Source organism: Ctenopharyngodon idella, chromosome 20 (assembly GCF_019924925.1).
Source record: "Ctenopharyngodon idella isolate HZGC_01 chromosome 20, HZGC01, whole genome shotgun sequence".
In the NCBI taxonomy this organism is placed as follows: Eukaryota; Metazoa; Chordata; class Actinopteri; order Cypriniformes; family Xenocyprididae; genus Ctenopharyngodon; species Ctenopharyngodon idella.
In genome coordinates, this window is record NC_067239.1 from 6,121,324 (window position 1) to 6,137,989 (window position 16,666).

At 38.0% G+C, this 16,666-nt stretch overlaps 1 protein-coding gene across 4 annotated transcripts in view; it reads right to left on the bottom strand.

Moving 5' to 3' along the window:
* Nucleotides 1-16,666, bottom strand: part of ches1 (checkpoint suppressor 1) — a 79,474-nt gene that overhangs the window by 37,994 nt on the left and 24,814 nt on the right. For 2 of the 4 annotated variants that reach the window (XM_051875034.1, XM_051875035.1), the window contains one exon: nucleotides 11,494-11,580. The gene's annotated coding sequence lies outside the window, so the exon portion shown is untranslated. Of the gene's footprint in view, nucleotides 1-7,447; nucleotides 7,755-7,876; nucleotides 8,068-11,493; nucleotides 11,581-16,666 lie in introns of those variants that run through there. The other 2 variants (XM_051875033.1, XM_051875036.1) reach the window with 2 other exon arrangements.

The following is a 16,666-nucleotide window of genomic DNA, read 5'->3' on the forward strand; positions in this document are numbered from 1 at the left end:
AAAACTCATAAAAATCAATTTTGGCCATCATTTGGACAGGGTCCGCTACAACAGGCTTGTACTAATAGTGGATAAAAGCAGATGACAACATAAGATATAATCATAATTAAACTAAACTACATCTGTTCTATCTCCATGCAGCATATATTAGCCGTTTCTCAATATGCGTTCTTGTCTGTACTTGTGTTCTTGTGGACTTGTAAAAACGTCATCATTCACTGACCAAGTACTGTTCCAACTCAAAGTTTGCATCTAGCCAAGTACAGTTAAAATACCCAGATGTGTTCTTGATCTGCCCCTTTTATCGAGGATGCATCGAGAGGTGACTTGTGCAGACTTGAGACAGCCAGATATCCCAGAATGCATCTCGCACTAACCAGCAAGCGTCAACAGTAAAGGAGAAAACCCATGTAATTTAAATATATTACTGTTTTTATGTCATGATATGTAGTTTTAAGAGTTTTTTTAGGTGATAATATACTGGTTTAAAGCTCAAATCTGTGGTTTATTGATAAAGATAGCACCTATTTGAAAATTTGATCTGACATTTTCAGAGTTGTGAGATCCAGGCGATCATCGAGCGCTCAGCGCTCATGTACCCAGTCGAAAACAGCCTTACCTCGGCTAGTCCTTCTGACATTTGCCGTTGGTTCTGATGTCTCTGTAGTGGTTAAACATGACATAATTTGTCTTGTGTATATCTAACGGACGATCTTTGGACTCATGAATCTATAATTTGCTTCCTGGCAAATCGTTTTGGCTGAGGGAAAAGTGACGTTTCATAACTTTATATATTTAGGCTATTTAAATTTACCGTTAACCTACTAAAGCGCTGACTTGTACGTTTGACTGAATTGTTTGCTTTATTTGCTTCTTATACCTTTTACTTATGCTTTTATAATGGCTAGCTTGGAGCGTTATGAATCTTTTGTGTCGAATCAGCGGTTCGGAGCGCCAAAGTCACGTGATTTCAGCAGTTTGGCGGTTTGACACGTGATCCGAATCATGATTCGACACAAAAGATTCATAGCGCTCCGAAGTTTAATGAAGCAGTGTTTTGAAATCGGCCATCACTATATAAGTCGTTATTTTGTTTTTTTGACGCACCAAAAATATTCTCATCGCTTTATAATATTAATATTGAACCACTGTACTCACATGAACTGATTTAAATATGTTTTTAGTACATTAATGGATCTTGAAAGAGGAAATGTCATTGCTCGCTATGCAGGCCTCACTGAGCCATCGGATTTCAACAAAAATATCTTAATTTGCGTTCCGAAGACTAACGAAGGTCTTACGGGTGTGGAACGGCATGAGGGTGAGTAATAAATGACATTATTTTCATTTTTGGGTGAACTAGCCCTTTAAGCCCTCAGTTCATTCAATTCATTGTCCGGTAAAAAGTTATAAAGAATGTGTCTAGTTACTCAAGCACACCATAGCTAAAACTGGCAGTTTCTCTGTCTACAAACAGCACTACATTCTTACTGTCACTAGTCACCTCTCTTCGAGCTCCTGACAATTTGTCACAACACTCTAAAAGCACTTTCTTGTAAGTCGGTTTGCGCCAGCTAAGAAATAATTATGAATTTAGACATTCATTATTTATTATATACACAAAAGTGTCAGCTAAGGCCATGCTATGTTTATGTACTGCATGTACGTGTGGATCTTTCCATAACATTTAAGAAAGGAGAAACTAGACCCACAGTGCACTCATGACCATCACAGCTGTTCATTCAGGCCTGATCAGAAGGCAGTTCTCAGATGACCAGCACTATGAATGGAGCGGCCACTGCCTCGGCCGAAAGGACTATTAAGGTATGAATGCTGCGCTGCTCTTAAGCGGCAACATTGAAAAAAGATGATCCTCATTCCTGCTGTTGTTCGTAGGGAGTGAGTTTAGGACCTCTCTCAGACTGTGTTATGCTTTGCTCTGGTGTTTAAGCCCTGACATCATACAGGAAGGTATTTTTCCCCTTTGCATTGCCAAAGAACAGGCCCACGCATGGTCCAGACAGAGCAAAGGGAGACGCACAAAAGCAGAAGGACAAGCTCATGAAAATGTGACTGGATAGATGTGGATCATCCACATAAGAGATCTAAAAGACAGCCCTTCTTGCTTGAGATATGGAGATTTGGGAAACAGATTATCATAGAGAACCTGGATATGCTGTGCACCTACTCATTAATGGGGGAAAGATCCATATGTGTGATTTTATTTGTGGCGGAAACTGTTTTGCCCAGAAAGTAGATGGTTGTTTTGGGTCAAATTTTGTGCTGGAAATGATCAGAGTGCACCTGAGATAACAAAACAAGTACTTTTTCTTAACCACTGACTAATGTGACACTAAAGTGAAAAACAAAATCATCAATGATGGTCAGTGGCAGAACTAGAGCTGTATACATGGGGTGGACAAGGCTAATTCAGGGGGGGATTAGTGTACAACCCTGACAAAAAAAAAAAAGAAAAAGAAAAAAAAAAAGCACGAATGATTGCGGATTATTTCACATTACCCCAACTATACCTTCCTATAATAACTGAAGATACTGGGACTGCACTGCGTGTATTACTAGCACTGTTGTAAATATAATGAGTGTTACTGGAACTCTATTATTTCTCTTATCTGATTAACTGTCTGATAAGTAAAAGATCTAACATTAAAGGGTTATTTCACCAAAAAATGAAAATTCTATCATTAATTACTCACCCTCATTCCACACCCTTAAGACTTTCGTTCATCTTCAAATGAAGATCTTTTTGATGAATTCTGAGAGCTTTCTGTCCATCCACAGCATACACAATGTAAATTTGGTACTTCAAAAAGTTCCTAAAGAGATCAGAAAACTAATCCATATGAATTGAGTAGTTTAGTCCAAATTTTCTGAAGAGACTTGATCACTTTATATGATGAACAGATTGAATTTAGGCTTTTACTAGCATATAAACCTTGATCAGCGAACATAAACAGAAGCTCAACCAAACATGAATGACGCACAAGATCAAACCTCTTGCAGAAGCTCAAACATGCTGCGTAACACAGGTTCATTCTTGTGTTACGCAGCACGTTTGAGCTTCAGCAACAACCAATGAGGTTCATTCTTGTGTTACGCAGCACGTTTGAGCTTCAGCAACAACCAATGAGGTTCATTCTTGTGTTACGCAGCACGTTTGAGCTTTCGCAAGAGGTTTGTTCTTCTGCGTCATAATATTTGCTCACAATGTTTCACTTAGAAATACGTCAAATTACAGAGATAACTTTCGAATGGCAATTCACACTGTTTTCACACCAGTACCAAAAGGTAATGTAAACATTTTCCTTTTCAGAAAAAAAAAAAACAAAAAAAAAAAAAAAAAAACCTATGAATAGCTTACATGTAGATGACTTTGCACATTGGGATGTGGGATAAGAGACAGTATTTTACATCAAAAATGACACTTCAGCTTAAATGATATAGCATCTTAAAACTGAAATGTTCAGCTCAGGCTGTTCTTTGACCCATGAGGTTTCTTCTGAAGTGCCGAGTCTGAGGGATCATCCAGACGGTGCACTCAGACCCACTCTGTAAGTTAGCTGACACTTTCACTTTTACAGTCCACAAGAGAGACAGAAGAGGAGAAAAAAAGTGGAGGAAGGGAGAAAGAATGCAGTGAAGTCATTTTTCAGCTTTCATATGTTTTCTAGGACAAAAATACAAGCACATAAATCCAAAATATGAGGCCAATTATCGTGGCGATATAGCTAGTTCTGTTTCAAGGTCATGTATAAGCCAATGTTGTTATTGTGAACCAAAACTTTATTAAAAATCATTTTCACTATTTGAGATAAAATATAAATATTACAAAATAACTAAATAAATACTAAAAAAAAATAAAAGCTAATTAAAATATTAATAAATAATATAATACTATATAAACAACACTAAACAAATAAGCAATAATAATAGTGATGACCTAAGCAAGCACTACAAAGTAACTTGATTTCGAGAATAAACAGACCCTGTTTATACCATTTTAGAAAATGACATAATGGCCCATTGGTGAAGATGATCAATCTCTTATGAGTCACAAAGGCATGACATCATCACTCAGACACACTATAGGCACATGAAATCTGGGCTTTTACTGCTGCATGTTCCAGTTGTAAAGATAACCACAGCTAATTATTACAATCTCCTTCTGACTGAGGGTTAGTTTGGACAATAAGACATACTTACACTGTGCTCTACATATACAGCTGCCTTACTACACGAAGACAAACGCATACAGTACAGTGCCAACCACTTTCACCGGCAACTGGCCAGTAAATATTTATGAAAAATAAAAATAAAATCAGTCACTGACTCACACGGCGAAAGTGGCCATGGACCAATCAAAGGCAGAGCAATCAGTCAGACTACAGCATGACATCATGAGTCATGACATCAACCCCTGAAACTAAACACCCCTCTCACTCCTCACTTTGCTCTTTTCTCTGAAACAAGTTCAAGGACACAGAGAGGAAACACAGTGTTCTGGCTGTTCTCACATCAGTACGGCCGATTTTGTGGCCTGAGACTTATTATCTTGGAGTATTACATCATGATCAGCAAAAACGTGGCCGAATAGTCACAATGTCGCACTTGTTTTCATGGTGTTTGACACTCATTTAGTGTCTTTAGATGAACTGGATTGACATAACAGTACTGATGTTCACCACGCTAGAACTTTACACATTCTATATTTACATTGTGTTGTATACTGCATTGTAAGTATATTGAATTGTGTTGTATAGAGTGTATATATTTTGAAAAATGGTGTACAGAGCAAAAAGTATTTCGTCTTTCCACTAAAAATTAAATGTAAACAACAACTTTAAATCAAGAAAAATTAGTGTATCGAGACACATTTACATGGGAAGCAAGATTACATTATGCTTGCTTTCAGAGAATATGAACCTCACTAAACTGAGTATATGATTATAACAAGAACACAAATTTGAAATCTATTAATGCTTAAATTAACTTAAGATATATTTTATGTCAAGTAAATGCATGTTGCTTAAAGGCACAATATGTAATTTTTTGCCACTAGAGGTCGCTTATTCAAAACAAAGGCGTAGCTTCATGATTTCGCGGAATCATGGGAAGTCTTGTCTTCACGTCTACAGCCAGTGGAAAAGAATCCGATGGGAGTTGGGCAGAAATCATATTCTTGGATGAGCTAATGTATTAAAAGATTAACTATTGTAGAATGAAGCAGGGTGTGGCTGAAAGCTGTTGGATCGGAACGAGGCCGGTGGAACGACTGCTAATGAGAGACGAGCGCGACACGTCTCGAGAGCAGCTGAAATTTTATTATGCCGCAGACGAGCGCTTCCGCTTCTTCCGGTCAAGCATATGTGGGGTAAAGCAGCGCTGTTTATCATATTAGATACGTTTGTGTGTTGAAAGTTGTTATAATGCTACTCTGTTTGCTCGGCGTCTGCTATGAGACACTTGTAGCACACTGCAGTAAGCTAGATCCATATTAGGCATGGTAAAACATGGTACTCGGGGTAAATAAAGAAAACAAGATTTAAACAGTAAGACTTACTGTGTTTAGCTATATAACATGATTAGTTTTCTGTCGATGAATGTATCCAAACAGTTGCTCACCTGTCTAATAAAACATAATATATTAAAGCGTTTTTGATTTTTCCATGGTTTCTACAAAATAAAACCGGAAATTGAGGGTAACGCGGGTATGATGTCATTGATAGGTGACGCACGGACACGGTCCGTGTCCTGGTTAAAATAGCTTATTTCTCTGGATTTAAACATTCTTGGAAACATTTGGGATAATGTAATTACACAAGTCAACAAAATATATAACAGTGTTCTAGTGGTTTTTGGATATTTTAATCCAAAAATCTTACATATTGTGCCTTTAAGGATATTTTGACCAGAAAACAAGACTAAAAATACTGAGTCAGTATTATTTTAGTATCATTGATATACTATTATAGTTTTAGTTAATATTTTGAATCAGTTTCTTTTTTATTTTCTGATTTCACTTTAATTTTAGTTTTAGTAATGTAGTTGTTTTTGTAATTTATTCTTTTTTTTTTTTAAATATGCCTATATAATTTTTATTTAGTTTATTAGAATTAGTTATTTTAGTTTTTCATATTAAACTAAACAAAACTAAAATGAGAAATGTTGCCAACTAGCTGACATAAAATTTGACAAAAGTTTGACACACACACTGATTAAAAAAAATTATATTTTTACTGTGTATATTATATATTTAACATAAAAGTGTCATAAAAAGTATCATACAACAGTTAATTGGAACTTTGAACTGTGTGTATCACTCCACTTGTCTGTGTTTGCGGTGTTTCAGACCAGAGTATGAGAGCGGTAAAGAGTGGAAGCAGCGATTCTGCCTGAAGCGAGGAGGTTTTTAAAAACTGGAACATCTGTGTGTCTCTCACTCTACACTGTAAAAAACCTGAACTCATTATATTTTGTTTCTTTTTCGCATTACCTTTTTTGAGTTTTTTATACTCCCATTTTTTGTCAATTCAGACACATTGGACACATCAGTTGGATAAACACAGTAAATTAAGTTTAGTTTACTAAAAATAATTTTTACAGTGTAGAGTGGGGTTTCTCTTCTTTCCGTGATTTCTCCATAGAAGATTTTGAGAAATCTTTTAATTTATTTATTTATTTTGGTCTGTGCACTGGAAGTCAGTGATTTCCAAAAACGGTTTGGTTACCAACATTCTTCAAAATATCTTCAGAAGAAAGTCAGTCATCCAGGTTTGGAATGACATGAGGGTGAGTAAATGATGACAGAATTTTAATTTTAATTTATGGCTGAACTATCCCTTTAAGTTGGTTTATTAAGCCATATTCCTCATGGGACTTCTGACTAGTCCTCACATTGTAGCGGATTTCAAGATTTACTGTCCTTGTGGGAAGATTTGACTTAAACACATAAACTCATTCACAAAAACAAGCATATACACATATATTTCAAATAGATTACCACAAAACAGCCATAATACCAAAAATGGGGGGGGGAATCTGATAACACTGTTATACAGTCGCCCAAGAATCCAAATGTGCATCCCTAAAGTGCACACACTGTGTAAACAGACTCCACACACTCGCACACAGATTAATATACTCAAACACAAATGCATTGCACGCACACGTGGCAGCGCGATTAAAACCGAACAGCGTTCATGTGTACAATCAGCTGTGTTGAGCCAGTCAGACCGAGGCGTCTTTCTGCTGTTGCTGTGGTCCTCATCAGATCTGCCTCTCTTAACTAGTTTTCCGCCTGACAGACACAACATACCACACATACACGCATGCACACACACGCCTACCACCATCTGTCCAGGCAATCACAGAGATCACAAGCAGTCTGTGGTAAACCTGTCTTCCCCACAGAAACGCTCCAGATACAAACCTGAGGTTCCAAACAGATGAGAAGTTAATGACGAAGCTGTGGTGTTTCCTTTCAAATCCACAACAAACTTTTGTCTCACGTCATTTTCTCCTGGTTTTGCATGGAACGATCAGCCTTGCGCTCTTTTTCCCCTAAAAACAGTGCTGTCTTTCCACCCAGACAGGAAAAGCACCCCAAACACGTACACACACACACACACACACACACACACACACACACACACACACACACACAAGTATTCCCCTTGTGCACAGCGATGACTCATTTCCACAATCATCCTGAAGACGCATGTGAAGACCATCCCTACACTCCCAAACACACTCCAGCCTCCTTTTGTTGAAGCCCCTACCATAAACACACTCATAAAACCGTGCATGCTCGCATTCACACACTCGCGTGTGTGCCCTAAAGATCAACAAATTGAGTCACCTTTTAATCCCGATCCACTCTGAATAAGCCCTTCCACATGTATTCCTCTGCTCCCGACGGCAGCGGGTCAGTTCCTGCACTTCAGCCCCTCCATTTCTGCCCGAGCAGTGTTCTTGGAGTGACCACAACAACAGAGCTGCGTTCCTCTAGTCTCACCCTCTCTCTTTTCCTATCTCAGTTTTCCTAAGCAGGGGTGTGCGCTGAGGCTTAGGCAACCCCTGGAAGAAAATGCAGCGCTCTCTGGGTCCTAGTGCTCATTGTGTGCACTCAAAGATGCCATTGTCTGTGGCTCAGGGGGAAGCCCTGCACACAGAGTCACTACAGAGGCTGCAGGTGACAACCATTAACATGCCGGGACTGGGGGATTCGAGGACAATTAGGCTACCTCTACACCAAGGGTAGGCATCTCTGGCCCTCGAGATTCTTTTTTTTTTAGCTCCAAACCTGAACAAGCTAAGATCTTCAGGATTACTAGAAAGCTACAGGCAGGTGAGTTTGATCAGGGCTGGAGCTAAACTCTGCAGAAAAGTGGATTTCGAGGGCTGGAGTTGCCCAGCCCTGGTCTACACTAATCCCGATACATTTGAAAATGCATCTTTATCTCTATGTTTTGACCTGTCCACATGAGAAGTGTTTTTGCCCTGTGGAAACAGAGCAAGTGGATACATTTGAAAACGTTTTTGCGTCATGGAGAAATCTGAGGAATTTGAAATCGATGATGCATGTTCAGTCATGTGACACACATTGTACCAATAGACACCTGTTTATACCGGTATGGGCCTGCTATGTGCTATTCACTTTCACAGTGTTTCCTAAGATAAATGCTACTTTGTACAATCTTCATATTGCATTCCTGCAAAGATTATAGAAAATGTACTCACAATTGCTGTCCTGCGGCAATTGCATTTTAAGCCATACATTAAATAGCGATTGAATGCAGTAAGTGGTGGGATATTTTGCTAATAAAATGATCCTGCCTGAATAGCGTGAGAACTTTATCATGTCTGGTGATCTCTCGGTATCATCTCAGTGAGCTTTTATTACATTTTCCGCATATGCGGTAAGATGATTTTAGCATTTTCTATCGTTTCAGTGTGGACGAGAAACTTTTGGAAAATGCTTGAAATTGCTAATGTGGCATTTTGAAACAAAAACACTGTGTATCTAAATGTATCCAAATTAATGCAGATGTAGCCTCAGTTATGCCAATAGATCTAATGCTTCCATGGAGAACCTATATAGCACAATAATTCAAAGAAAGAAATCAGATATATGATTATGGCGGATGCAATTAACTGTCAGTTTCAGCATTTCATTTAGGTATACTGCAGAGTCAGAAATTTACTTTTCCATTAAAGGGATAGTTCACCCAAAAATGAAAAGGATCCTATAATTTTTTTATTCACTTTCAAGCCATCCTAGGTGTATATGACTTTCTTCTTTTAGACAAACACAATCTGAATTATATTAAAAAATATCCTGGCTCTTCCAAGCTTTATAATGGGAGTGAATGGTGCCTTTTTTTTTTTTTTTGAAGCCCAAAAAAGCGCATCCATCCATCATAAAAGTAATCCATATGGCTCCAGAGGGTTAATAAAGTCCTTCTGAAGTAAAGCCTTGCATTTTTGTGAGAAAAATATCAATAATTATAACTTTATAAACTGTAATCTTTATATCTTTATAAACATGAGAGAGTCGAGTACCGGTGTATGTCGTAGGACGTAGGCGTAATGTAAGCTTAGGTGAGAGTAGACGCCTCTCATGGTTCAAACAAATAGGGCTGAGCAGCAAACTCAAGCTCCTCCACCTTTAAAAATTCTCGTTTTAGACTTCTAATTCATGACCGGTGTTTTTTGCTCTACCCTCTGCGCTTCCGTGTTCGTCAATACGTCTTGCATCGGTTTAGAGGTCACTCTTTGACTGGAACTAGACTTTGTACGGCCGTTACCCGAAACCAGTTATTATAGTTTATAAAGATTATAATCATGGATATTTTTCTTACAAAAATGCACAGCTTCACTTCAGAAGGCCTTTATTAGCCGTATGGATTACTTTTATGATGGATGGATGCACTTTTTTGGTCTTCAAAAAAATGGTGCCATTCACTCCCATTATAAAGCTTGGAAGAGCCAGGACATTTTTAATATAATTCCGGTTGTGTTTGGCTAAAAAAAGAAAGTCATATACACCTAGGATGGCTTGAGGGTGAGTAAATCATTGGCTAATTTTCATTTTTGGGTGAACTGATCCTTTAAGGTGCAATATTTGCCCCCTGGAATTGATTTCCAGAGAAATCTTTTACCTTTGTAATGACAATTTTTATAATTACCTTATTAAATGTATCTGTGTTGACTTTTATGTCAAATGCCTACATTTAACCAATTACTTCAATCAATCAGAAACTGATTACTATAGACTGTTAACAATTAACATATTACTGGGTGGGGCTGCAATACTATGACAAATCATTATTGTCAATTATTGCTCTTGATATTGTATCAATTCCTAATCAGTGTGTAAAAATGTTTTTGTGTTTGAGGAAACAACACGTCATATACAGGCTACACAGACAAAATAAAGTTAAGAAACATTAATGAATTAGTTTATAATTATGCAAAAACAAGTAAAAAGAAATCTGATGCAACATGAGAAGATCTAAATGTAATGCCGCAATCAAGACTTGATCCATTTTTCGCATTTCACTTCAATCTGGACAGCCATAATAGAACCGTTTTCTAGCTAGCAAATCTGCAACTTGTACCATATTTTGCATATTATTAGGGTATTTCAATCTAACCCGTCCCTAAGTGGCAGGTAAAACCAAAACAAACTGTTATGAATTTGCAATATAGACAGCAATTTCTCATTGAAGTGGGAGGCCAGAATAAGCTGCAAAGTGAACCAGACCTCATGCAGACTGTCAAAAACCCGTCTATGCGAGATGATGGCAGGCAACTGACCACTCAGACACTGGCTGGGGGAAAATATGCAAGGAATGGGTAGAAAAACACAGCATATTTTGAACACTGTGCATGAAATAGGCCTCTCTGTGCACTGCGTTTCTGCGTTTCTCAGGAGACTGTAATAACAGGCTTCAGCAGAAGACGACATACCAATCTGCTGAGAAGATACCAAGGGCACTATAGATCTCTGACATTAATAATATTATCCCTCCTCTGGCAGTCATACTTCTTTTTAGTGGGTTTTAAATGCTTTTACAGTAGTTAAGCACAACGTTCGTCACATATATAAAAGGATTACCTCCAAAAAAGACAAAGACATCAACTCCAGGTGAACCACAATTGCAGGGTGAAAGACAAGATGATTGTCTGAGTGATGGATTGAAAGGTTGGAGATAAAGTGAGAGAGGGACAGATTACAGGGAAAGCGAAAAGGGGGGGGCAAAGAGATCTTGCCCTTGCATGCTCGTCTTCAGCGGCGGCTCGGATCGATAGTAATCCAGAGAGCAGGAGTTGTTTATTTTGGAAAGTCTGAGAGGCCTGAAAGGGTGGCTGCTTTCTCACACAGCCATTAATCAGATGGAGGGGAGGAACCACCGTGTCAATGTCCACATGCCTGTCCACATACCACACAGCGGACACACATCACTGACTTACTGTAGTCGTAGCTCACACCCGGCGGGCAGCCCGGCTCCTCCTTACCGCCACGTGCTATTGAAAGCCTGTGCGCTCGGCTTAAACCATCTGAAAACACACAGGACACAAAAGTAATCAGGTTATCTGGTAGAGAGTGACCGGTCCTTAGGGGAAACTGACTTGATTTTTATCTAAAGAGTATCTGTAGGGTTTTAAGTACTGTATATAAATAGAATGCCATAGTACAGTTTATAATAGAGCAACACTCAAAGGCATAACCAAAGCTTTACATGCCGGGGTGACATAAATTTGCCCTTTAAAATCACTCACTCAGATCATTACAGAGGTTCGAATTATGAGTTGCTCCCTAACACATTCATTGGAGAAATACTGTGTCATATAGCCACACAGAGCGATGCAGTGAACTGTGGGCTTGATTTAAAGACCCCATGAAATGGTTTCATGAACTGTAGGACATATCAAGGTCTTAAAAAAGGCAAGAGCCTTAAAAGGTATCCACCTTATTTTTCAGGTAGGAGCGGACGCGGCCATTTGTAATTTTAATGTGTCTGTCTTCCGGTGCCATTCATTTCCAGTTATTTTTAGCAGTACAAAACAGCTCTTTATGCTGCTTGATATTACGAACTGGTATTTCTTACCATATTATTTTAATGTATTGTCTAAATTATAAACACACTGGTTTGTAGTGCAAACAGTTTTACAGTTTACTGCACTTTGATATTCTTCTTGTTATTTCCCTATAGCGGCTAATAAATTAGAAGTCTCACACATACACAGAAAATGCCTTACTTCCACGTTAAAAAAAAAAAAAAAAAGGTAGATAGCTCACCCAAAGTGAAAATTGTCATCATTTACTCACCCTCATGACGTTCAGATTTTTTATTAGAATGACATGATTGTGGGTATGTCTCAATCAGCTCCCTAGTTTAGTAGTCAGGGCACTGATCAGATCAGGGAGTCGGCCATTTTAAGGGCTTTGTCATTCACAAAATCCTTCCAGTGCACTGAAACATTTGCTCCCTAAAGTCCCACAAATCACTGTGAAAAGCAGGAAGCATTGATGCTCACTATGTTCCCTTAAACGAAATTCTTAAGTGTAAAACATACAACCCAAATTCCGGAAATGTTGGGACGTTTTTTAAATTTGAATAAAATGAAAACTGAAAGATTTTCAAATCACATGAGCCAATATTTTATTCACAATAGAGCATAGATAACATAACAAACGTTTAAACTGAGAAATTTTACACTCTGATCTACTAAATGAGCTCTAAATCTGATGAAAATTTTGAAAAGATTCAGCTGGTAGAACATCTAGCAACTAATTAAGTTAATTGATATCAGGTCTGTAACATGATTAGCTATAAAAGGGATGTCTTAGAGAGTCTCTCATCAGTAAAGATGGGCAGAGCTGTGAAAGAGTGCGTAAAAAGATTGTGTAATACTTTAAAAACAATGTTCCTCAATGTCAAATTGCAAAGGCTTTGCAAATATCATCATCTACAGTGCATAACATCATCAAAAGATTTAGAGAAACTGGAGAAATCTCTGTGCGTGAGGAATAAGGCCGAAGACCTTTATTGGATGTTCGTGGTCTTCGGGCCCTTAGACGACACTGCATCACTCACCAGCATGATTGTGTCAATGACATTACTAAATGGGCCCAGGAATACTTCCAGAAACCACTGTCGGTAAACACAATCCGCCGTGCCATCTGCAGATGCCAACTAAAGCTCTATCATGCAAAAAGGAAGCCATATGTGAACATGGTCCAGCAGCACCAACGTGTCCCGGTGGCCAAGGCTCATTTAAAAATGGACTGTTTCAAAGTAAAAGTGGAAAAGTGTTCTATGGTCAGATGAGTGCTGCCTGCAGTCCAGATCTTTCACCTATAGAGAAAAATACGTCAAAGACGACCACAAACAGCAGCTGGAAACCTAAATCAGGCAAGAATGGGACCAAATTCCAACACCAAAACTCCAGAAACTCATAACCTCAATGCCAGACGTCTTCACACTGTTTTGAAAAGAAGAGGAGATGCTACACCATGGTAAACATGTCCCCGTCCCAACTATTTTGAGACCTGTAGTAGGCATCAAATTTGAAATGAGCTCATTTTGTGCATAAAATTGTACAATTTCTCAGTTTGTTATGTTATCTATGTTCTAGTGTGAATAAAATATTAGCTCATGAGATTTGAAAGTCTTCTAGTTTTCATTTTATTCAAATTTAAAAAAACGTCCCAAAATTTCCGGAATTTGGGTTGTACACATCAATACACACAACACGCCATCGACGTTTTGGAAAAACAAACCGTTATTTAAATATTTCAGCATAAACATACATCGCTAGACAGGTAATGAACATGATCTTGCTAACATTTATAATTTATTTACAGCTGAAATGTTGCAGGTGTATGTAACAATCAAAGTGTTTATCATTATGTACTTTAACATTAAAAATGTGAGAAAAATATCAGTTCTGCTGTTGCTCATAAATACCAGTAGTGATGTTGTACAACGAGGGCGTCGTCATGTCACCAACAGTGTCCCAATGTGTAGTGAGCCAGCGTCCTTACTGTGCTTTTCAGTGCCCCAATAGACCACTTTTGAGTAAGTAAACATTGTGATGTTTTTGTGGACGGCGCTTAGGTGGAGGCAGAGCAATTCCCCTGACTTCTTCACTAACACTAGCTAGCAAGTTTTGTTAGCTTGTTTTTTTAACAATGACAGGAGAAAACCTGATTTTATGCCTGTACACCTTTGATTCTGCCACCCAACACAACAACAAGATAACATATTAAGCTCTTTATGTAGCCGTGACTCTGTGCTGGTTTGTATTGGCCGCCTCCAGTTAGCGCCGTGACATAACTGTGACGTCAGCATTAAAAGGGTCTATTTCATGTACATGATATACTGATTCACAACCTAGAGAGCTGACTGAGACACTGACGTTTCTTGCGGAAACTCAAACATGCTTGCCTGTCATGTGAGAACAAACCTTATTGATTCTCGCATGCCAAAAAAGCATGCTTCAAGCCAGGGACTCCCTTCCCAAAGCATAAAAGCAAAAAAATATAAGTTTTGGTGTAAAATATCTGAGAAAGCTGGTCTGCATTTTGCTGATCAATGTAATTTAGCCAAGCAGGACATGTTAGTGGAACAATTACTAATCTCAAACAGACCCATTAGCTACTTTTAAAATCTGAGGGGACAAAGAATATAGGTTGATAGGAACACAGTTCAAGCTCCTAATCCTAGTCCAGAGCGTAACCTTAACCCTAACTAACCAGCTTTTGGGATTAGTTTAATGTTAGCAATGTTGTTCCAGGACAAGGTGTTGATCCTACATGCTGAAATGCGAAGGAGCCATACCAGTGATGCAGTTTCAGTAGTATCTTTGAAAGGAAGTGAGAAAATTCACAAATTGCGTTTCGTTCAAAGCTTTTTCCTTGCTCTAAGAGAAGTGTCCTGGATAGCACATGTACCCTTACGTCATTTATTAGTTACAGGGCTGAGTCACTGGCATAGACTCAAGCTCCAGGGCAAAAATGTCCATTTTAAACACTCAGACCTTCAAACCAGATCACATGCAGAATGTGACTTTATTCATTGTGGCACACAGACACACTTGGCTCGTGCCAAAATTTCCATCTGATTCATGAAACACTTCATCATGAGGGTACGCGTGCCCTCCCTGTATTCAAATCCCCTCACAATCTTCTATTATTAATCATAGACATTAGATTGTTTTCCAGAAACGCTTTCTAATGCGCATACAACAGGACAGAGGAGGCAGGGGGCTTTTGCCTTGCAGGAAGAGATGCACAAAAGCTCTTTTGTCTTTCAGGAGACCATAGGAAATGATGACCCACTTAATGGAACAATTTGGAACGCTCCAGCATTGTGCGTTAAAAAAGGCCTTCCAGTGCTGAGAAACAAACAATAAACAAAATCAATGAGGTAGGAAAAAGCAAACAGAGCTTGCGAAGGGAAGATACGTGTGTGTGTGTGTGTGTGTGTGTGCGTGTGCGTGTGTGTGCGTGCGTGTGAGATGTCAGTCTTCGAGCAGAAGTTTTAGTAATGATGACTTCCATCTGCTGAGATGGGCATTGCAGGAGGAGTAATGAACAAGCCAATCTGGTCACCGACATGTAATTGAGGCGCTTGATGTCATCTGCTGTTTGTTTGTTTGTTTGTTTTCCCCCCCCATTTTATTTGCTAAACTCTCAGCTGGTGTTAATTGCAATCAAATTACTATTACAAAAGTTGGAAGAAGATCAACTGGGAACAATAAGCTAGGTTTTCATAAAGGAAAATCTTTGAAATTTTCAGTCAGGAGATTTCAGCCATAATGCTAAGAAAGCTTCGATTGCCAATGTCACATAATCTTAATGTATCACTTAAACTCCTCATTAAATGTTATGTTTTTACTGTATAAATAAAAGATGCTTCCCTCCGCCTCTTCTTCATCTCCTTGTGTGGGAATGACATCATCCTCTGGCAGAAGCGTCGCTGCTATTTACGCCACTAATTAAATATCATTCAAGTTTATATGAGATCCTTCATCAGAACAGTTTCAACAAGAGCTGTAATTAAATGCAGTTTATTACAGCTGTTCATTCTCTAAACTTAAGCAGGACATTCACAAAAAGTGTCCATATTTGAGCAGACATCTTTAAGATATATAAATATATAAATAAAAAGCAGAAAATACAGTAATGTGAAATATTATTACAATTTAAAATAGCTATTTTCTCTCCGAATATATTTTTAAAATGTAATTTATTCCTGTGTCACGTGATCCTTCAGAAATCATTCTAATATGCTGATTTGATGGTTAAAAAAAAACAAAACAAAAAAAACACATTTCTTATTATTATCAGTGTTGAAAACAGTTGTGCTGCTTTATATTTTTTTCAGGATTCTTTGATGAATAGAAAGTTAAAAAGAATTGCATTTTTAAAAAAAATAGGTATAACGAAGATTATGTGATTATTTTAATCACCCTCATGTCAAACTTGTATGACTTTTTTTTTTCCATATAGTGAAAGTCAAATAGGGTAAAAAACAATATTTGACCTCATTCAATTTCATTGTAAAGACATATAATAATAATAAAAAAAAAATTAAAAAAAAATCAAATCACAGAGACATTTTTAATTTTTGTGTAA